Source organism: Fistularia commersonii, chromosome 3 (assembly GCF_037954325.1).
Source record: "Fistularia commersonii isolate RoL2024-O1a breed Wild chromosome 3, RoL_Fcom_v1.0, whole genome shotgun sequence".
In the NCBI taxonomy this organism is placed as follows: Eukaryota; Metazoa; Chordata; class Actinopteri; order Syngnathiformes; family Fistulariidae; genus Fistularia; species Fistularia commersonii.
Genome location: NC_141286.1, coordinates 24,918,839 through 24,942,612, shown reverse-complemented (window position 1 = coordinate 24,942,612; position 23,774 = coordinate 24,918,839). Strand labels below are relative to the sequence as shown.

Here is a 23,774-nt window from a genome sequence, read left to right as displayed (position 1 = left end):
GGGGATTTCTGAGGATCACGGCTTCCGTGTGCTCGCAGGCTAACGGGCTAATCCCCCCCGCCGAACCAGCCGCCATTCAAAGTCACGGAGGATAAGCCACCGGAGGCCCCGCCGACTTACCGGCACCTGCAAGGCTCAGGAGAGCAGAGCCGGGCGGGAGTGGACCTGATGAACCCGGGCCGGAGAACATGGACTTCACGAGATGGATATCAGAGGAGGCCTCGGGGAGAAGCAGACCCGGATGGACGGGAGCCGTCGGAGAGTCAGGATTTGAACGGATCAGGACCGAACGCTCCGGACAGACGGTCCATTTCCTTCACACCTTCTGAGGACTTCCATCGACTGGAGGGACAGATGGAGAACCTGGAAGGAACCGGGGCAGGAGAACATTGAGGAAACCAAGGCGGGACAACATGGAAAGGGAACCCAGGAAGAAGAATGGGGGGAGAACCGAGGCAGGAGAACATGGAGAGAACCTGGGTAGGAGATCATGGAAAGGGAGCCCGGGATGAAGAACAGGGAGAGAACCAAGGTGGGAAAACATCAAGAACCAAGGCGAGAACATGGAGAAGGAGCTCAGCAAGGATGTCATGGAGAGAACTCAGGCTGGAGAACTTGGAAAGAACCCAGGCATAAGACGATGGAGATAACCCAGCAAGGAGAACATGGAAAAGGAACATGGAGAGAACTCAAGAAGGAACTTGGAGAACATGGAGACTCCACAGGAAGGAGAACCAAGGAAGGAGAACATGGAGAGGAACCTGGGCAAGAGAACTTGGATGGACCTCCAAGGACATCATGGAGAACTCAAGGTTTCCAGTTATCAGGTCTTCTCCAGCATTTTCCTCTACATCATCTTCATCCAACTTTCTTACACTGGAAAAAGAACAACAACAACAAGCTATAAAAAAAAAAAAAAAAAATCCCGTTCACTTTCGCTCGCCATCAATTATTTTCGGGATCAGAAAATTAAAATCCTCGTAAGCTGTTTTTTAACGGCTCGCGCCTGCTGATTTGTGGAATTGGATAATTACAAAGTAAATGGAAGATCAGCAGGTGGTTCGCCGGTGAAGATTCAGGTTCTCGTCTCATAAATAATAAAAAAAAAAAAAAAAAAAAATTAAAAACAGGGCGCGTTCGCCGTCCCCGGACCTGCCCGGGATCCATTTTTATTTTTCCGAGCTAAATCGCGCGCTCGCGGCGGCAAAGTCATTTCACTTGTTAATGGAAGTCGATTCGGGAAAAAAAAAAAAAAAAAAAAAATTAATGAAAAAGAAGAAGAAAAAGCTAATTAAAACCAGCCTTAACTGTGAGCGTGCACGTCATCGGCCTCCAATCTGGAGATGCGATTGCGTCACATCCAGGTTCCCAAACCTGGTCTGATGAAATTTCATCTTTTTGTAAGAAGGTCCCTTATTTTTCCGCCAATGAATGAATGGATTCCTTGCTGTTGTTTTTTTTTTATTTACTTTATTTATCCTATTTTTTTTTGGGTGGATGTCTTTTGTTATCTTTTAATTAAAACCATCCCTTCTGTAGAGTCGCTGTATAAGACGTGAAAAATAACACAAACAAAAAAGGCATTTTTCTGTAATCACCACACATGTTGTACGTACGCGCTTCTGCTTTTTGCACTTCTGACTAGATGCTAACAGCATTTTGTTATTCTGTATCTTTACATGTGTAATGACAATGAAGTTGAATCTCATCTAATTATCTCATAAATATGAGTATATTTATGCTCATATTTACTGTTGTTGTTGCGCTGCTGTCTTATCTTATCTTATCTTATCTTATCTTATCTTATCTTATCTTATCTTATCTTATCTTATCTCTCGTTCATGGGTTTTGGTTCTTGGATCTACCAGGATTATCGGAGCACGGAGGAGGGACGGGGTGGTGGGGTCACCTGTCAATCACTGGGCCGATCAGAGGGACGTTCACACTCTCATTCACACCTGCAGACAAGAAGAGACCTTTCTTTCACCTACATTCACTCTCTTTGAGGGACCAGGAAGATGGATGGATGGATGGATGGATGGATGGATGGATGGATGGATGGATGGAAGAATAAATGAATGGATGGATTGATGCATTTTTGGATGGATGGATGGATGGATGGATGGATGGATGGATGGACTGATCGACAGATCAACACATGGATAGATGGATGGATGGATGGATGGATGGATGGATGGATGGATGGATGGATGGATGGACTGATCGACAGATCAACACATGGATGGATGGATGGATGGATGGATGGATGGATGGATGGATGGATAGTTGGACTGATCGACAGATCAACACATGGATAGATGGATGGATGATGGATGGATGGATGGATGGATGGATGGATGGATGGATGGATGGATGGATGGATGGATGGATGGAAGAATAAATGAATGGATGGATTGATGCATTTTTGGATGGATGGATGGATGGATGGATGGATGGATGGATGGATGGATGGATGGACTGATCGACAGATCAACACATGGATAGATGGATGGATGGATGATGGATGGATGGATGGATGGATGGATGGATGGATGGATGGATGGATGGATGGACTGATCGACAGATCAACACATGGATAGATGGATGGATGGATGGATGGATGGATGGATGGATGGATGGACTGATCGACAGATCAACACATGGATGGATGGATGGATGGATGGATGGATGGATGGATGAACAGACAAAGAAATGTATGGACAAATTGACTGACGGCTAGATGGATGGACAGAATGACGTACGGATGAAAAGATGGATGGATGAATAGATGAATGAATGAAAGAGGTGCTTGTGACCACTTTGAGGATGAATCCCTTCAGCTCTCTGCATCCTTCAGGTTTCCTCCAGGGTGAGAACGTCGTCTGCAGCCTCCTGCCGCGTCCAGGAGGAGCCGGGTGTTTCTGCAGATCCTCTGCCGGCCTCCAGCTCAGCGCCGGGGGATTGAAATGTCAAACCGCTGGAGATCCGGGCCGTCGCCGCCGACGCTTGTGTCTCCCGATCGAGGCTTCGTAAGTGTCAATATGATGTGTGCCTTTGCAGATTTAAATACAAAGATATTCATCCGTGTCCACGTTTTCAGGACAAAGTCTCACGGTGTCGAAGCAGACACATGGAAATATTTTTCTCTATTTAATTATCTTTTTAGTCATATTCCTATTTTTTTATAAATTGATTAATTCATTGACTTAAATTCGTTATTCAATTATTCTATTTATAATCTTCATATTATATGATTTTATTTTTTTTATTATATTATCTATTCTTTATTTCACTTTTTATTCTTTATAACATACTTTTTATTTTATCTTTTATTTGTTTATATCATATTTTTTATAAATTGATTAGTTCATTGATTATTTTTATTCATGTATTTATTCTATTTATATTCATATCATATTATTTTTTGATTATATTATATATTCTTTATTTTATTTTTTTATTCTTTATATTATATTTTCTTAATTCTTTAATTATGTATTTATTCTATTGATATTCTATTTATATCATGCTCAGGCCCCTGAAAGCAAGAACTGCATCACGGGTGGAGATGTGCACGCTAAGGTTCGACTTTGGTCGTCATGTGAGTTGAATTCAGCCTCATAAAACACACACACACACACACACACACACACACACACACAAGCAATTGTTTTTGTTTTTGTTTTTTAAAGCAGGTGATATCTGAACATGTGGAAGATCAAACAGCTCCGTAGCATAGCAGGACGCCAGTCAGCTGATCATGATGTCACCCCTCTCTTTCACACACACACACACTCACACACACACACACAGACAGACACAGACACACACGCCACCCTGTGTCTGCTTTTGGGCTAATTTAAGTGTGATTTGCAATTCCTTTCAAACGATCGCCGGGATTCATTAGCGACAAAATGTTGACGGCTCTCCTTGTTTTCTTCTCTGTCAAGCGGCGCCATCTGCACCGCCGTCCTGATTAATGAGCAGGGAGAGCTTCCACCGTAGCTCGGAGAGAGGAGAACAAAAACAACGAACATGATTAGTGATTTTTATTTAATTTTCATTCGTTCATTATCTGTACCGTTGTCTGGTCCATCAGAAGGTCTACGTGAGGAGATGTGGAACCACGATATGGAGGCTCCATGTTCCTGCCGGAGGTCCTTAGTGTTGTGAGGCAAATGCGCTAATATTGCTATTTTATGTATATATGTTTGTAGTGTAATTTTCTTAAAATGCATTTTTGTTTTTTGGAAAACCAAAAAAAAGAGGCATATGTTGGATAAGATATTGATTTAACACTTTTGACATTTAAAATGAATTAACCCTTTTTTTTTTTTGCCTTTACGCCATGTATGAACAAAACATGTGTTGCATTTTTTTTTTTTAAACAATGAACAACTGCAGAGAAAACCAGATTTCATTTCTGCATGCAACAAAACATTTTGAACTCCAAAAAAAAAAACAAAAAAACATTAATTTGAAGCAAAATGCTCTCAATGTATTTTGCAATTACTGTTCTGTATATTTCCTGTGCATCTTGTATTTGCAAGTGTTATTTGCAATCCCTATGTCCTCTATTGTAAGTCGCTTTGGATAAAATCGTCTGCCAAATGCAATGTAATGTAATGTAATGTAACTTATTTAAAAAAAGCTGAACTTAAATAATCCACCGCCAGCAAATCCAAAAATGCCGTCCTCTCTCTGTCATTCTTTTACAGGTGCGTGTAGAAAGAGCGACAAAAATATTTTAACACGTTTTATTTGGATGTTACAGGATCACCATAATTTTCAAATGTAAAATACACTTATCTGAAAATAAACAAAGTACAAAAATATATATTTTTTTGATGAAATACACATTCATTATTTTCAAAAGCTACAGAGAGCTGCAGTTTTGGCGATCCCTGATTTAGAAAAAAAAAAAAAAAAAAAATGTGTCATGGTGAAATCTTTTTCTCCCGGACTTGAATTTCTTCCCTTGGAAACTCGTCCGAGAAGCTTCTTCAGTTCTTCAGTTGCCACGACAAGAAGATTTTGATTTAAAAATGATCGGGCAATTATTTTACAAGGTAACAATTTTTTGCACGTGTTCTTGTATTTCCCTGAAAAGCCTCTCCTGGAAGAAAATTTTTGCAGCTCAGGAAAAAGAGACAGTCCAAGATTTGTGGCCTTTTCTCTTCACCGCTTGTTGTTTCCTTTTTTAACACTAACCATTTCAAACGGCGTCTCACATGAACTTCACCTGCAAGTCGGCAGGACACGGAAATCCTCCTCCCCGCCGGCAGGAAGGTGAAAAATAAACCATCACAACTGACGGAATATAGGATTTTAAAAGCAATCGCGGCCGTCCGGGTTTGACAAAAAGAAAATAAATAATGAAAAATGGATGAACGCTGCAGCTCGGAGATCAAGAATCGTGCCGGCGCGATGTGAAATTGCACCTGATGATTATTGGCAATCGGCTGATTGATGCCGCAATTAATTCACCACAACGAACGCCGAATAATTGCCCCGTTCGTATTCCAGCCGGTTATTTAATCGTTTTTTTTCCCGAAGACAAAAGCGACGCGAGGACGTCTGAGCGGCAGGATATTAATCTCATCTAAATAATGACTCATTTAACCGGGTTTTCCTTTTTCGTCTCCTCTTCACGCTCTCTGGATTCGGAGTCCCAGAGCAGCTCCGGTCGCAACCGAAACTACGTTTCCCTTCCACGCGTCCGCTTTCATTTGTTTCACTATCGGGTTATTTTTGCTCAATCTCTTTTTCCTCTCTAAAAGTCAGATGAAAGGGCTGGGGGGGAAAAAAAATGGACGGCTGTTTTTGACGGGCGGACGTTTCCGCGTCTGTCGATGTAAACAGAAGTTTCCGAGGAAACAAAGTTACAGCAGAAAAACATCGGTAAAGTGTTATGTCATGTCGGGTTTTATTTCTACGGCGAAAAATGACGACCCAGTCGTCTGGTGACTCTCTCCACGACTTTAAGATTATCATTAGCGAGAAAACATCATCTTTTTCAAGGCAGGAACCACAGGCAGGTCCCTGCTAGCTGGATCAATGCTAGCTGCGCTAGTGATCTTATGCTGGTATTAGCAGCAGCGCTAATGTTTACACAATTCCAGCTGACATGATAGGGGCTAGCCATATAGCATTAGCTGAATTGATGCATTAAGATGTCAAGAGTTGTCATTCATTGCTTCTTTCATCAATCCGTCATCCATCCATCCATCCATCCATCCATCCATCCATTCACTTATCTGTCCCCCCGTCTATTTGTCTTTGTTCATTCATTCATTCATTCATTCATTCATTCATCTATCAATCCATCCATTTGTTGATCGACAGATGATCCATCTATTCGTTTATCATTCATCCATCCATCAATACACCCATCCAGTCATTTGTTAATCCATCCATTCATCTTCATCAATGGATCTGTTGATCAACAGACCATCCATTCATCCATCCGTTTGTCTATTTGTTTATCTATTCATCCATCCATTTGTCTTCATTCATTCATTCATTCATTCATGCATCCCTCCATCCATTCATTTGTCAATCCATCCATTCATCCCTCATCACTGGATCTGTTCATCGACAGACCATCCCTTCATCCATCCATTTGTCTATTGGTTTCTCTGTCCATCCATCCATTTTTCGTAACGCTTTCATCCATCCATCCATTCGTTCCTCATCATGGATTTGTCGCTCAACAGACCATCCATCCATCCATCCATCTTTTATTTGTCATTCGTCCAATTGTCTTCATCCATCTGTTCATCTTTCATCAGTGGATTGGTTGATCAACAGACCATCCATCCATCCATCCATCCATCCATCCATCCATCCATCCATCTGTTCATTCATTAATCTGTCCCTCTGTCCATTTGTCTTCATTCATTCATTCATTCATCCATCCATTAATCTGTTAATCCATCCATTCATCCTCCATTAGTTGATCTGTTGATCAACAGACCATCCGTCCATTCATCCATTCGTTTATCTGTCATCTGCCTTCATCCATCCATCCATCCATCCATCCATCCATCCATCCATCCATCCATCCATCCATCCGTTCCCAATATCAGATTTCTATTCTATCCATATTTTCATTCTGTCCCCTCTGGTTGATTTTCCCGAACATGGAGCTCAGCATCGGCACGACAGAGGATGTTTTATTCCCAGAAACACCTGAGTGGGATCTTGTCCTTGTCGGGCCGAGGAGGTGGCGAGACACATTAATTCATTCATTCATTCATTCATGCATTCATTCATTCATTCATTCATTCATTCATTCATTCATTCATTCATTCACTCTCCTACACATCCACCATAGTTGTTGCTACCACCACCACAAGCCTGGCTGTTGTTTGCTGCTAGTAGCCACATTTGCACATGTTTATTCTCTTTTTATATTGTCATATTTTTCAGGTGCAACTTGTTCATAAAAGCCCTGCCTGTTCATATTTATTGTTCACACTGTTTATTGCTTATACGTTGTTTTTCAGGTGCAGAGAGGATTTTATCAAACCTACGGTGCGCCGGGAAGATCAAGTCGTCGAGGCCAGCGAGCGCAAAAAAGCTTTTGGATCAGCCATGTAGCCTGGAGGTGGAGTTTCCAGGACGTTGGAATTCACCGTCAAGCCTTCTTGAGGTGTCGTGGGCAAAACTCCACGAAACACAGATGAGGGACGGTGCCCACTTCAAAACCCCGATGATATGTTTCAGGCTGTTGTTGGCTAATGTAGGTAAGCAGTGGGGTGTTAGCCTGCTGCTAGCTTGTTGTTATGGATAGCTTCTCTACAGCCTGGATGGGGCTTCTAGACGTGTTTTTATCCAGGGTTTTGCATCAAGGGACAGTAACACCTTCTCCTGTGTATTAAAGACTGTCTTGCACTGGCCACATTCTGCTGTGGGATGATTAAATGAATAGTTATGAATATTAATATATTCTCAATAATATATGAAATGTTCTATTTGCACACATTATCTGGGGTTGAGAAAGTAAAAGATCCGTCAAATCTTGTCCATCTTTGATTTGTAATAGACTCCCAAGCGAAGTGTGGCCGGCCTTTTGCCTCGACTGGCGGCGTAGAAGAGCGGCAATGCAGTAAATAGCAGTAATGCTAAAAGTTACATGGTTCTAGCTAACATTATAAAGTAGCAGCTTTAAAATTCATGACAGAAATAACAATGTTGGATATCTTGCAGGACTTCTACAGGAGATGGAAGAGGGTGAAATAAGAGCGTCCGGAGAAGAGGTGCACCACGGTGAGGCTATGGCGGCAAAGCTAACGCCTAGCTTGGCGCTAACTGTGAGCTATCTGAGAAAAGAAAAGGCGTGACACTAAAGTCACGGATGGCGATCGGAAGATGGTTCCACAGAAGACGAGCTCGGTCGTCCGTCCTCAGCGTTCCATATTCGAGCCGTTAATCCGGGTTTAGGAGCGCGCTCGCTAGCCGCTAATCTCACGCTAGCGCCGTTGCCATTAGCGACTGGCAGCAAGTAGCTGGTGTTTACAAAACCCGCACTTCATGAAGGTCATGTGAATAACTTATGCAAATGGCGCCCCTGAAAGGAAGCGCCGCCATTAAAAAAGAGCGTCGCGGCGGCGTGCACGGGCACACGCGCGCACAGCTGGAGTCGCGGTACCGGGCGCGTAAATCAGCCCGGCGGAGGCGCGGCTCTATTAATATATACAAAATTGATACCGCGCAGGTGTTTGTTCGTCGGGAAAAAGGCCTCACGCAATAATTTAGGGGCGCTGGTTTTTAATTACTTTGGGGATTCGCTCATTTGCATCCCGCTCTAAATGCCTCTCGTTGACACGGGGAAGTGTGTAAATGTGTTTATTTATTTATTCTTTTTTTTTTTTTTTTCTTCCCGTCGTTGCGGCGTCTTGTCCAGGAGTGCGGCGCGTGGTTGCAAAGTGATTTGACGGCGGCGGCGGCGGCGGCGGCGGGATCGATGGAGTTTTAATGGAAACAGGATGTCCTCAGGTGAAACACCAGACAAACCGCCGCGTGGAATTCGATCCGTTTCTCTTTTTTTTTTTTTTTTTGATGTATATCGGACGACCGCCTGAGCGGAGGAAATATAAGGAGGGGGAGGGGGGGAGTCCACGCCGCATTTTTTTTTTCTTCTCGAAGGTCAGAGAGCTTGTTATGGAGCGTCGGACGTCCAGCAGATCCGCCTCCACCCTCCGTCCGAACCCCCAACCCGTAATTAATCCCCGCTTCTCATCTGGTAAAACTTGTAAAAGGCCGAGCGCGAGCGCACGTCTATCCGAGAGTCAATATCTCCTCTGAACTTCACAAGGTGATGAGTCCGGCTGCTCATTCTTTATTTAAGGTCCGGGCGTCCGAGGAGAGCATCCTTCAGCACCTCCTCCTTCAAAGAGATCTTCTTTTCCTCAGCATTTTTTTTTTTTTTTTTTTTTTTTATCGACGCGGTTACGTGATGGAACGCGACGGGGAAAACGAGCACGGGATTTATTTTTTTCTCACATTTGGAAAGTCGAGTAACTCACAGCAACGAGTACGAGGGGTTGAGGTGACCTACAGCAACTACAGGAGGATGAAGGTGAAGATGAAGGTACAGGTGGAGGTGAGGATGATGGTGATGGTGAAGATGATGATGGTGAGAGTGAGGATGGCGATGGAGATAAATATGAAGATGAAGATGAAGACAAAGAGAAAGACAAAGATAAAGATGATGGTGATGATGATGGTGATGGTGAAGATGGTGAAGATGGTGAAGATGGTGAGAGGGAGGATGAAGATGAAGATAAAGTTGATGGTGAGGATGATGGAGAAGATGAAGTTGAAGGTAAAGGTGGAGGTGATGATGATGATGATGATGATGATGATGATGATGATGATGATGATGGTGAGGATGAGGTTGAAGATGAAGATGAAGATGAAGATAATGGTGATGGTGGTGAGAGTGAGGAGGAGATGAGGATAAAGATAAAGATAAAGATGAAGATGAAGATGAAGATAAAGATGATGGTGATGTTGAAGATGAAGATGAAGATGATGATGGTGTTGATGATGGTGAGAGTGAGGATGAGGATGGAGATAAAAATGATGATGAAGATAAAGATAAAGATAAAGATAAAGATAAAGATAAAGATGATGGTGATGATGGTGAGAGTGAAGATGAAGATGAAGGTGGAGACGAAGATAAAAATAAAGATGATTGTGATGGTTAAGAAGAAGATGAAGAAAAAGATGAGGATAAAGATAAAGATAAAGATAAAGATAAAGATCAAGATCAAGATGGTGAGGATCATGATTATGGTGATGGTGATGGTGAAGATGGTGAGAGTGAGGAAGAGGATGAAGATAAAGATAAAGATGATGGTGATGGTGATAGGATGAGGATGAGGATGAGGATGAAGGTGAAGATGAAGATGATGATGATGATCGTGATGGTGGTGAGAGTGAGGAAGAAATGAGGATAAAGATAAAGATAAAGATAAAGATAAAGATGATGGTGATGGTGATGGTGAGGATGAGGATGAGGATGAAGATGAAGATGGAGATGATGAGGATGAGGATGATTGTGATGGGGATTTAGATGGCAGTGACGGTGTGGATGAGGATGAAGGTGAGAATGAGGACGGTGATGTGAGAGTGAGGTTGAAGATGAAGATGATAATGATGGTGAAGATGATGATGAGATGAAGATGAAGATGATGATGAAGATAAAGAAAAAGTGATGGTGATATGAGAGTGAAGATGAAGGTGAAGATGGAGATGATGATGGTGACGATGAAGATGAAGGTGACGATGAAGATGATGATGATGGTGACGATGAAGATAATGATGATGGTGATGGTGAGCATGGTGAAGATGAGGATAATGATGAGGAGGAGCTTAAGGAGGAGGAGGAGGTTGAGGACGTGGTGGAGGAGAATGATGGTGATGAAAAGGATGATGAGGATTCAGACGCTTTGATTGTGATGAGGAGGATGAAGATGATGAAGATGATGAGGAGGATGAAGATGATGAAGATGATGAAGATGATGAGGAGGATGAAGATGATGAGGAGGATGAAGATGATGAAGATGATGAAGATAATGAAGATGATGAGGAGGACGAAGATGATGAAGATGATGAAGATGATGAGGAGGACGAAGATGATGAAGATGATGAAGATGATGAGGAGGATAAGGAGGATGAAGATGATGAAGATGAGGACCACGAGAATGATGGTACAGATGATGAGGATGATGAGGAGGATAAGAAGGATGAAGATGATGAAGATGATGAAGATGAGGACCACGAGAATGATGGTACAGATGATGAGGATGATGAGGAGGATAAGAAGGATGAAGATGATGAAGATGATGAGGAGGACGAAGATGATGAAGATGATGAAGATGATGAAGATGATGAGGAGGATGAAGATGATGAAGATGATGAAGATGATGAAGATGATGAGGAGGATGAAGATGATGAAGATGATGAAGATGATGAGGAGGATGAAGATGATGAAGATGATGAAGATGAGGACCGCGAGAATGATGGTACAGATGATGAGGATGATGAGGAGGACGAAGATGATGAAGATGATGAAGATGATGAAGATGATGAGGAGGATGAAGATGATGAAGATGATGAGGATAAGGAGGATGAAGATGATGAAGATGATGAGGATAAGGAGGATGAAGATGATGAAGATGATGAGGATAAGGAGGATGAAGATGATGAAGACGATGAAGACGAGGACCACGAGAATGATGATGAGGATGCGAGTAGTGATGAAGATGAAGACGACGACCCTTTTAAAAGGGCTCCTTTTATTTGAATGGAAATGCTGATTTACTCCTCAGAGTATATTTGTTAAAAGCGCCTTCGAAGTCTAAATATTATTTTTAGTGATTCCGATATTTTTTCAAGTATTTGTTAAAATATGCCTTACAAATACGACCATTGAGTCCGCTGGCGTTTAGGTATTTAAAATGGAAAACATTGAAATCTGGATCTCATAGATTTTTGTTTCCCTTAAGTTGTGTATTAAGATGCAGCACGGCATGTGCGCACACCACACACACACACACACACACGCACACACACTATTTCACAGTCGAACTTTAATTGCGCCCCATTAATAATGTTTTCTGAGTGAGCTGTGCATTTGCATGCAAGTGTGACCCACCGTTGTGATGTGTGGATGCAGAGGTTTCTTCTCACACACACACACACACACACACACACACACACACACACACACACACGCTGCAACACTGCAGGCTCAAAGACTCCAGTTTTCAATGTGCACCAAGGACACCGGGGTGTCTTGGTTCTTGCCCAAAGCAATGTGTGTGCGCATGTGTGTGCGCATGTGTGTGCGCATGTGTGTGTGTGTGTGTGTGTGTGTGCAATCTTTGTGAGTTATTTGTGTGATCTTTTCTTTTTGTGTTCCAGTCCTTGTGCATCTTGATCTCCTGCTTGTTACAATTTGAACTTTGGTTGTTTCAAGAGCCACATAACAATTTCATTTTTTTTTTACCGACTCCTTTTTTTTTTTTTTTTTTTACAACGACCTTCGACGCGGCCCCGTCTCTCATTCCCGGCCATTTTCCCGAACTCGGGTCCGGTCTCTGCGATCCCCGGCAGCCGGCGAAGCAGCGAAAAGCCATCGCGCGACTGCAAGTAAATAACGCCATCGTGCGTGGAGTGTCGTGTTCTCCGCAGGTTCTCCGTCGTCCTCCGACGGTCTGAGAGCAGGACGCCGGTTCGTCGACGGCTCCAAGTTGCGCGTGGGCGTGAACGAGCGGCTGAATGGTGCATTACGTGACGGTATGTACACACAACACAACAACACACCCATCTCAATATGGCTGACCTCCCTCCTCAGTGCCCCTGCAGTTTTTAATGAATATAAATGAGTGAGGAAACACAAAATACCCCGTCGGACATGTCTTTATGGAAGGTCACATTTGTAGGAGTGTTGCGTTTGGCCCGATCTGTGCTTGACCTTTGACCCGCCGGGGCTGTTTGTCATCGCCGCATCGAGATGAGAGCGTCAGAGGTGCGTTTAAGACGCCTCTCGGCAAGATGAACACGCCGTCGAGGCGTATTGACGGGGTTGTTGGGAGGACGTCGTGACAGGAAAAGGGCTGCCGCATCCTCAAGGCTTCGTCAAAGTGTGCAAACGCTTAATAAAGCTCGGTTTTCTCGACGGAAACGGGGGGCGATGCTCGTTCGGAAGCCCGTCGTCACGTGTCAAGAGGTGTCGCGTGACCGTTCTTCCCGTGTACGGCGGGTCTGGACCGAAATCTTCAAGATGATTGTTGATGAATGTTTCTCCATAAGTGGGCACTTGGCGACAGTCGCCAGGAAACACCGACGCTTGGACGGCTGCCGGCTTTACGGGAGAGGTAGAAAGAAAGAGCGATGCAAAAGCATGGAGAGATAGAAAGTAAACATATAGTAGTGGTGGTTGTTGCTAATAATGCTAATATTGACAGTATTATAATGCAGCGGTCCTCGACTTACCACGGAATTCCATCCCTACCGCGCAACGTAGCTTGATTTTGGCAGTAAGTCGGAACTCTCATGTCCTCCTCTCTCTCTCTCACACACACACATACACACACACACATACACTCTCTATCGACCTGCACTGCATACACTTTAAAAAATCAAGGTGCAATAAATCACTGTCATAGGTGCAATAATAATAATATAAACCTCCTTTCTTCACAGGTAAATTTAGCGCTGACAGGGCTTCAGCCTTCAGTAAATTGTCGCTCTTACATGTTTACGTGTTCACATTTTACTCTTATTTCTTAATTTTGCTCTTTTATCAATGAATTTATTTATTTATTTATTTATCTGTTTGTTTGTTTATTTATTTATTTTTTATTTTTTTATTATTATTTGTGTTTATTTATTTATTTTTTTTTATTTATCTATTTATGTTTCTATTTATTTAGTTTATGGCTTGGACCAGACCTGGGCACAAATTTCGCACCACATACTGTAAGATGTGCTGGTATGACAATAAAAGTTCATTGAATCCATGTGCGGTGACGAAATATGTCAGATTATGTCAGTATCTAAGACATAAATACACTTTAAAATCAAAATGAATTAAATTAGAAAAAAACACTTGCCATGATCAGGAGCAAAAAGTTTCTAAGTGAATGCAGCAAAAACGCAATATGGGGCACAACCGGCGAATGTGAACAAAGCAGTGTTGGTCTTACGGCAGGGACGTCCAAACTTCTTGCAAAGATGGTCATATTTGGTAAAAATGTGTGAGAGACGACCATTCAGCCTGACATTCTTTGAAATCTTAACATTAAACGCAAATGAAATATTTCTTTTTTTTTTTTTTATTGCAAACGGCATACTTTTCACTCACAAAAGTTTTTACCAAAATCACTCTGTCTTTCATATCTGAATAACATAATATGGAAAAAAACAAAACAAAACAAAAAAAACCTTCAGAAAAATTAAACATAATCATTACATATCATCCACTTTTAAATGCTCGCTATGCACTTGTAAATTCAAAACAAGTGAATCAAAAAATAGCACTGATATTAACAATAAAAAAAAACAGTGATATTATTGAGAAGTACAAAACATTACGAATCCTTGTATTACTCCTTATCAGAAAGAATAAATGCAGTGTGCAATACGGTACCGTATTGTGAATGTACTAACTTGTTTTGGGAGTGCAGCTTCATCTAGTGGATGCATAACACAACCCCAACCACGACTGTAGTTTCTGTTCTACGCGCCATATAATGCGGTGCGCCTTATATATGAAAACAGTTTTAGAAAAGGCCATTCATTGAAGGTGCGCCTTATAATCCAGTGCGCCTTATAGTGTGGAAAATACGGTACATGTAACTTAATGTAATATAAAATAACTGTAACTACTCCTTCATGTTAAATAACTCTGAAAATACTCATTCAAATCCAAAATGTGACTTATGCATTCCCATCATGCTTGAAACAGCCATTGGACTTTTAGGGGATCATTTGTATTTTCACAACTCCACAAATCGCATCGACATTATTGATCCCCATAGGGGAGATTCTTTTGTCACAGCAGTGTAACAGTTATAAGTGTCAGATAATATGAATATGAATATAAATCGAGAGACAATTAGGAAAAAAAAACTAAAAGACATCCACAAATAAATAGACAGCAGAGAGAACAACAGCAGCAACAACGTCGAAGATACACTGCGATTTCATGGCGTCGTTTGACTTATTTATTTCAAGACAATTGGACCTTTTAAGATGTTCTTGCGAGGAACGTAAAATGACGCGACCTTGAGTTTGTAGTTAGGGATTCAGTTTTTGTAGAATAAGGATTTTACATTCTTCTCAAATCTTGCGCTCTGGAAGGATATCTCTTTTTTTATATAAAAATACAAAAAAAAAAAAAAAAAAAAAGACTGCACAGATCATGGAAGAGTGTGAAGCATCCCCCGACCAACGGGTTCACATTCTGACCGAATCGCAGCTTAAGAGAGACAAAACACACACTTAAATTCAACATGAAGGTTGGATGTGAGGCTGTATTTTTCTTCTTAAGGAGCCCAACCTCCAGCAGCTGCTTGCTTGGTCGCCGCCGTCCACCCTAATTTTCGAGAAAACAAATAACGTCCCTTCTCTTCTCGCTCCTTTGGTTAATCGTCATGCCGCCGAGGCCACGGCGGCGCCGGCAAGCCTCCGGGGAGCCGTTTCTTCCGACCTCATCAGTCCGCTGACGGGGGGGGGGGAGTCGCTCAGGAGGACGGAGGAGGCCCCGAAAATACAATCACATGTCCTTTTTGGCTGCGAGGGACACGGACAAGATGTGAGAACAGACGCTCAGCGGGGAAATAATTAAAGCACTTTCCAAAATGGAGAAAGGAGCTGCCGGATCCTCGGCGAAATGTTTCATTCTGATCACTCCGGCTACATCTCCTCCTCGCTGGTTGGCGTCCGAGTCAGAGGACAGGAACATCGTTATCAACGCGGAAAAAGGGGGGCGGATGTTGATGACGGGGCCGAATCTGTCTCCGGTGTGACAGTAGACCTTTCCACGGCGTAGGAGCCTTCGGCAGAGCCTTTGCAGGAACAAGACGGTTTCTTGGTGCTTTTGGACTGCAGATGAACCACAAACTGCAGCTCCCTTTTATAGCTGGAGGCATTTCCGTTTCTGAAGGTGCTTGGTGACTCCTTTGGACCACGGAGAGCCATTTTTTAATGCCCATGGTGGTCACCAGTCAGCTTTTTTACTGCAACAAGATGGACAGAAGCAGCAGGAAGTGGAGTAACGAAGACATCCGAGCTCCAGGGGTTCCAGGGCTCGCACAGGAACGTCAACATTTGGGTCGAAGCAAGCTCACGTTAGCTGCACTGCTTTGCAGAGAGTAGACTCCTTGCAAAGCAGCGCAGGGAGAAGATAAATCAAACTTCAATCATCTGAGGTGATAGGACGCATCACCGGCGGAGATGAAACGGCCTACAGGATGGAGGCGGCCAGTCTGGAGTCATGGTGTTAGGAAAGCAAAGGACAAGACCAAGGACATGATAGTGGACATGAGGAAGGAGAGTCTGGTCTTGAGGTTGAGCAGCTTCAAATTCCTGCTTGTCCACATGAGCGAGGACCTCACCTGGTCCCTCAACACCAAGGAGACCATCAGGAGGGCTCAACGGCGGCTGTACTCCCTTCGGAGGCTCGGGAGGTTTGGCACGTAGCCTAAGATCATCAGCAACTTCTACCCTGCCTTGTTGAGAGCATCCTGAGCAGGTTACGGCAGCACCTCTGCACCGGACGCCTGCAGCGAGCGGTAAGGACTTCAGAGAGAAGCTACAGGAGTGTGAAATGTAGAACGACACGACCGAAGAACTAACCGACTGGCATCAGATTCGTCTTTTTCTGCACTTTACATGCAACTACCACCGTTCAAGCTGCACTCATCCTTGCACCTCAACTTTGTGAGTTGCACACCCCGATTTCCATTACCTTTGCACTGCCCACACGTTCACATTTATAATAATGTTTACACAATCTATTGATTATCAACAAATCCAATTGCACCGCAAACAGCAAAGTACGAATTTTAATCCCACAAATGACAAGAAACACTTTGTAAACACTTTGTTGTGTCATCTTCTTCTTCCTCTCCGAGGAGCTTAAGGTGCAGATGTTTGCGTCACCCCAAACCCCCCCGTGGGAACGAGAAGGTCCCCTGGAGGAGGCGACTTCCTGGAGCCCAAAACAAGCTGGAGGCATCTCAGAACATTTGCGTGCAAACTCATCTACTATAACTTCTGCTTTCCGTCATCCCTCCCCATGTGTTTTCTCCCGCCAGGGACGCGTCTGGACTCCAGAAATAATAATAATAATAATAATACATGGGATTTTTATAGTGCTTTTCAAGACACTCAAAGACGCTTCACAAGTAAAAAACAGAAGAAACAGAACATACACAGAGTTATTGGGAAGAAGTCCATGATTGCAGATTGTGGCGATGAGCGCCAGTCCAGGGACAAGCTGGAGGAGCTTCGCCGGTGTGCAGCTGAGTGTCGCGCTGCCGTGAGGAGGCGAGTGCTGGAGCTGGATGTCGGAGATGGATTTTTGGTGGAGGGAGAGATGGTGGAGCAGGAGGAGCAAGAAGATTTCGGCCGATGGAAATGCCGTCTTGCTAGGCGCCATTGGGATCCGGAGTTCCGAGAGGCTGGCCGGCTAGCTAGCCAGCCGGCTAGCCTGCTCAGGTCACCGTCGGGATCCGGAGTTTCGAGAGCCCAGCTAGCCAGCTAGCCGGCTCAGGTCACCGGCCAGAGTTTCGAGAGGCTAGCCGGCGAGCTAGCCAGCCAGCCAGCCTGCTCAGGTCGCCGTCGGGATCTGGAGTTTTGAGAGGCTAGCTAGCTAGCTAGCCAGCCTGCTCAGGTCGGCGAGCTAGTTTGGTAGCTTGCTGGAGATTATCCAGGTGAGCCTTTGTCTTTGGTTTGGTTGATTGGTTGGAGAGCGAGAAGCGTGAACCCTGCATGTTGTTACATCCCGCCAAGTCACTGGATTGTGATGGCGGCCATTTTTCATTTCCACCCGCCTCCGCAGCGCCGCTCATCACATCCCTCCATCCTCGCCTGCGTCCGGGGTTTTCGGGCCGGCTCTCGCTAATCATAACGGGTTTTAGCGCCCGCGCATGAACCGCTTAGCCGCGTGGCGTCGGCTTTGCCGCCTCCTCCCCTTCCCGTTTTGCTCTTATCAACGCCGGGGCTTTACTTGTTAATGAAGCCATTGTGTCGGGACGACGTTCCTCTTTTGCACGAATCAAAACCAAAAACAATGTGCCGCCGCCCGCCGGGGAATCTCCCGGCGGCGCCTCTTAATTCACTCGTATCAAACGCCGGCGCTAACTTTGAACGAATTTCTGTCACTTTTTTTGTTGCATATTTTATTCCCCTTTCATTCATTATTAACGTCTCAAGAGCTTTCTTTCAAAGATGACTTAAATCTTAATTTAATATATATATGTACTGTCTTATGTCTGGTTTAAAGGGAAAGCGAAGGGGGAGCCGCATCACGTTACTCGAGCGGGAAACGCCTCCGTCGGACTAATTCAAACAACTCCTCGTCAGGACTTTCTTGCCGCGCGGTGATAGGAGAATAAAATCCCCCCGGTGACAAATAAAGGGAGGAAAATCCTAATAAATGTCCATTCATGCGAGCATTCGCAGGCATGTAAGAGCATTACGGGGTTTTGCATGACTTCCAGTATTCATATTAGTGTTGTGTCTTCCTACTTAGTGTAATTTTCTTTGATTGGGTGTTCATTAAATGATAAAGGTCACCTCCGTTTAAAACAACGTCTGCCAGTATTCTTACATTTGCGAGGCGTAAATAGGCAGATTATAAGCCTTCATACACACACACACACACATACGCACACGCTCACACACACACACACACACACACACACGCAGAAACACACACTCCGTAGGCGGTGCATTGGTGAGCACAGCCGGCACACAGCGAGTGACTTCCTGGCACGGTTCGACAGGGTTTTCTCCCTGCGGAGTCTCCATCTTCTCCAAGTTGCTTCTTGGGTTCTCTCCATGTTCTCCTTCCAGGGTTCTCTCCTTGTGGTGTCTCCATGTTCTCGGAGGTTCTTGCCAGGGTTCCCCCCATGTTCTCCTACCTTGATTCTCTCCATCTTTTCCTTCCTTGGTTCTCTCCCTGTGGTGTCTCCATGTTCTCGGAGGTTCTTGCAAGGGATCTCACCATGTTCTCTTACCTTGTCTCTCGCCATGTTCTCTTTCCAGGGTTCTCCTCATGTTCTCCTTCCAGGGTTCTCTCCATGTTCTCCTACCTTGTTTCTCTCCCTGTGGTTGCTCCTTGTTCTTGGAGGTAGTTGCCAGGGTTCTCTCCATCTTCTCCTACCTTGGTTCTTTTCATGGTCTCCTTCCAGGGTCTCTCCATGTTCTCCTACCTTGATTCTCTCCTTGTTCTCTTTCCAGGGTTCTCTTCATGTTCTCCCTCCAGGGTTTTCTCCCTGTGGTGTATCCATGTTCTCGGATGTTCTTTCCAGGGTTCTCCCCATGTTCTCCTACCTTGGTTCTCTCCATGTTATCTTTCTTGGGTTCTCTTCATGTTCTCCTTCCAGGGTTCTCACCATGTTGTCCTTCCTTGGTTCTCTCCATTTTTTCCTACCTTGGTTCTCTCCCTGTGGTGTCTCCATGTTCTTAGAAGTTCTTGCCAGGGTTCCCTCCATGTTCTCCTTCCTTGGCTCTCCCCATGTTCTCCTTCCTTGGTTCTCCCCATGTTCTCCTTCCTGGGTTCTCGCCATGTTGTCCATCTCCCTCCCAAAGTCCATTAACAATCAGCAGGTCGGTTGAAATTGTCTGGAGATGTGAATGAGATGGTTTGCACACGTCCTCTGAGGCCTGTGATTGACAGGTCAAAGTATTTCATTGAACCCCCCCCCCCCTCTCCCAAACGGCAAATATGATTGGCCCACCCCTCCCTTGTGACCCCGAGCGTGCAGACGACATCGCCTCGACACAGTATCATAAATAAGATCATTCTCCGATGCTCCTGCGTGTTTTCGGACCGCAGTAAGAACCTGGAGCGACCTTGCAGACATGAAGAACACTAACCGCCGCGTCACCGTGGCGCCCACCAATAACCATCCATCGATTCCGACCTTAATGCACCACAAAGTGATCAATGCTTTCAGTCCCTCTTCTCATTGTGTTGAGCAAAAAGGAAGATTCAAATCAGAGTGAACACAGAAAGACTCTCACGCCTTGTTTTTCCAAATCCTACAAAATGGATCTTGCTTTTCAACACATGACGTGTTTTATTTAATGATTGCCGTCGGCTTTTGTGTTGCCGTGTTTATTTAATATCTAAATACGACAAACATCGGCGGAAAACGCTTTTTATAAATCTAAATACGTTAACAGAAAAGTAGCAGAAATAAAGGAAGACACTAATGTTGAGGTAAACACCGGAGCGCAGATGGCTGGTTAGCGCTGGAGCAGATGGGTGTGTTTGTGCGTCTTCTTTGGGGTGTGTGTGCACACACACACACACACACACACACACACCCACGACGACTAATTGTGCGCCCCGTCGTCGAAGTGTCAGTTGCACTTTCGCCGGCCTGCATGTTGTTTATCAAGCCGCTAAAAAGATATTTGAAAAAAAAAAAAACAAAAACATTTTCTTCTTTGAGGTAACGGCGGCTAACAAACACGCCGGATTTAACCGGATTAAATGGAACTAATTACCCGACGGAACTCGTTTCGCAACCTAGTTTTTCGAGAAGCGATGAGATTTCTGTTTGCGTCGGCAGGGAGCCGTTGCATGATGGTAACACTTTCTTACCTGTCAATCAATATCGTTGTTTTTTTTTCTCTCCGCCAGCAGGCGGCCGGACGTTTGCCATGGCGACCGGCGGCGCGAACCCCCGATATCTCGGGGTCGATGAGGACAAGTCGAACCCGCGACCAACTTCTTGTGGCGGTCACGTGACCCGGACGAACCCCGGCCGACCGCCGCGCCACGTGTTCGGTAAGAGATTCGAAATTCGAGCGAGATTGCTTTCTTGGTTTGGTTTGCTCCGGTCGCCGTGGTAACGATGCTGCCGCTGACGCTCCGCTGTGATTGGCTGCCTCAGAGTTTGATCCCCGGCTGATTCAACATCTGATGTGAAACACTTGTCGATGAACCGGCTGACAAGCACAAAGAGATAATAGATGGAGATGAAGGTATTGATTGAGTCCAGAAACCGTCAGCAGGTTCGGTAAAGACTCTAAATTGTCAGTGGGTTTGAATGACAGGGTGAATAGTTGCATGTCTATTTATTATTTGTGAATGAGAGGGTGAAAATGTGCATATTTCTATATATCGTGTGAATGCGAGGGTGAATCACTGTGTCCCTACATGAAGTCTGAATGACGGGGTGAATGTTGCATATCTCCATATGTTGCATGAAATATGAGAGGGTGAATCACTATCGGTCCCTGTGACGCGTGAATGATAGGGTGTATGGTTGCATGTCTGTATGTTATTTGTGAATGACAGAGTTTATAGTTGCATGTTTATATAATATTTGTGAATGAGAGGGTAAATATTTGCATTTTTATGTAATATAAGTGATGAAGAGGGTGAATTGTTGCATGTTTATGTTATATTTGTGAATGACCTGGTAAATAGTTGCATGTTTATATAGTATTTGTGAATGAGAGGGTGGATAGTTGCATGTTTGTATATTATTTGTGAATGAGAGGGTGAATAGCTGCATGTTTATATAATACTTGTGAATGAAAGGGTGAATAGTTGCATGTCGATATATTATTATATTATTTGTGACTGTAAGGGTGAATAGTTGCATGTTTATTTTATATTTGTGAATGACCTGGTAAATAGTTTCATGTTTATATAGTATTTGTGAATGACAGGGTAAATATTTGCATACTTATATAACATTTGTGAATGAGAGGGTGAATAGTTACATGTCTATATATTATTATATCATTTGTGAATGACAGAGTGAATAGTTGCATGTTTATATAATATTTGTGAATGACAGGGTGAATAGTTGCATATCAATATATTATTTGTGAATGACAGAGTGAATAGTTGCATGTCTATTAATCGTTATATTATTTGTGAATGACAGAATGAATAGTTGCATGTTTATATATGCGAATGAGAGGGTGAATATGTGCAAATCTCTATATAACTTTTAAATGAGAGGGTGAATCACTGCGTCTCCATGACGTGTGAATGACAGGGCGAATGGTCTCATATCTCTATATATTTCATTTGAATAAGAGGTTGAATTGTTTCTTAAAATTTATTTTTAATTAGTCGTGAGTGTAGGTGTTTTTTTTCCCGGCGAGGGGTTGGATGGGTGTGTGTTTTTTTTTGCCGGTTGCCGGCGGTGACGGACAAACACACCCCACTCACAGAGGAGAGATTGTGGTAAACAGCCTTCAAACAGCCGCCTGATTTGTTTACTCTCCATAAATATCCGCCAAAATCCTTTATTTCCCACACCGGCTGCCGCGAAGCCAAAACCGTCCCGATTCCCGAGGGTCCCTAAGAATCGGGGAACAGCCGACCATTATTTCTGTTTTTCTTACTCTTGCTTTTTTTTTTTAGGGGGGGAGGATCATGAAAAATGAGGAAAACAAAATAAAAAAAAAAAAAAAAAAGGAAAGAGAAAACATCTTGGAAAATATTTCATCAGGTGACACCTGAATCGAATTCAGTCGTTCACTTTGTTATCACACAAATCGTTTTCGTTCTTTCACAAACTCGCCTCCGACTTGGATTTTCCTCTAAAAAAAAAAACTCGCTCGGGGTCGCCGCCATCCTGATTGGATAAAATTACTTTTTTTAACAACGGACCCCGACCCAGTGAAGAGGCCAACCGCCGCAAAGAGACATTTCGATTTACGTTTAAAGGCTGCTAAGCGACCACACACACACACACACACACACACACACAATGAAAAAGGTCCAGTCGCAACACATCGACCTGCTGAGAATCTTAGCAGTTGCTGAGGACGACGGCGACAAAAGCGAATCCAGCCTTTGCGTGGGAAACTGATCCGCCGTCCTGAACATTTGAGAAATGGCGATTGATCGCCCTACCGCCGATGTTTACCCGACGCGTCCTCGTTTTCTCACCTTCCTCCCCGAGGGGCCACGGCTGCCGGCCGCCGCGTCGGGCTTTCAATTTTTACCTGAAAACTCCCGCAAATTAACAAAAAGCAACGAAGGTGGAAGGAAGGCGGGTCGGGGTTTTTAAATAAAATCCGGCGCGACTTTCCGGAGGATCGAAATAGAGATCCTCCGACCAATCAGATTCAAGCCTGCTCTTAAAGGGACGGTAGCTATAAATGTACAGTAAATCCCATAGTTTGTATTGCAAGTTTTACATGCGTATCTATAATTACATTTATAACAATGTTATAAATGTACCCTTCTGGGTGACATCTGATGGCCCGCAGATGACCAAAGTAACAATATCACAACAATAGCACTTTCAACTTGCAAAATACCTGTTTATATATTGTATAGTTATTTTATTACCTATCTGTGTATTTTATACATATTGTCTATTTTATACAGTTTTATATTTGTATTGTCCAGGACTACAGATGGAAATTAGCTATGAGCTATAATCTGGTACAAACATCTCTGCCTCTGTGCTTAATGTATTTGTACACTGTCCTAATAAACTTCTAAACAAACAAACAAACAAACAAACAATGTTTACACTCTGCTACCG

At 43.7% G+C, this 23,774-nt stretch overlaps 1 long non-coding RNA gene across 1 annotated transcript; it reads left to right on the top strand.

The window, feature by feature from the left end:
- Positions 1 to 2,908: 2,908 nt before the first annotated feature.
- On the top strand, positions 2,909 to 7,645 carry LOC147235967 (uncharacterized). The gene is made up of 3 exons (XR_015104231.1): positions 2,909 to 3,029; positions 3,535 to 3,601; positions 7,509 to 7,645. It is a non-coding gene; the product is annotated as an uncharacterized LOC147235967 (long non-coding RNA).
- Positions 7,646 to 23,774: the final 16,129 nt, after the last annotated feature.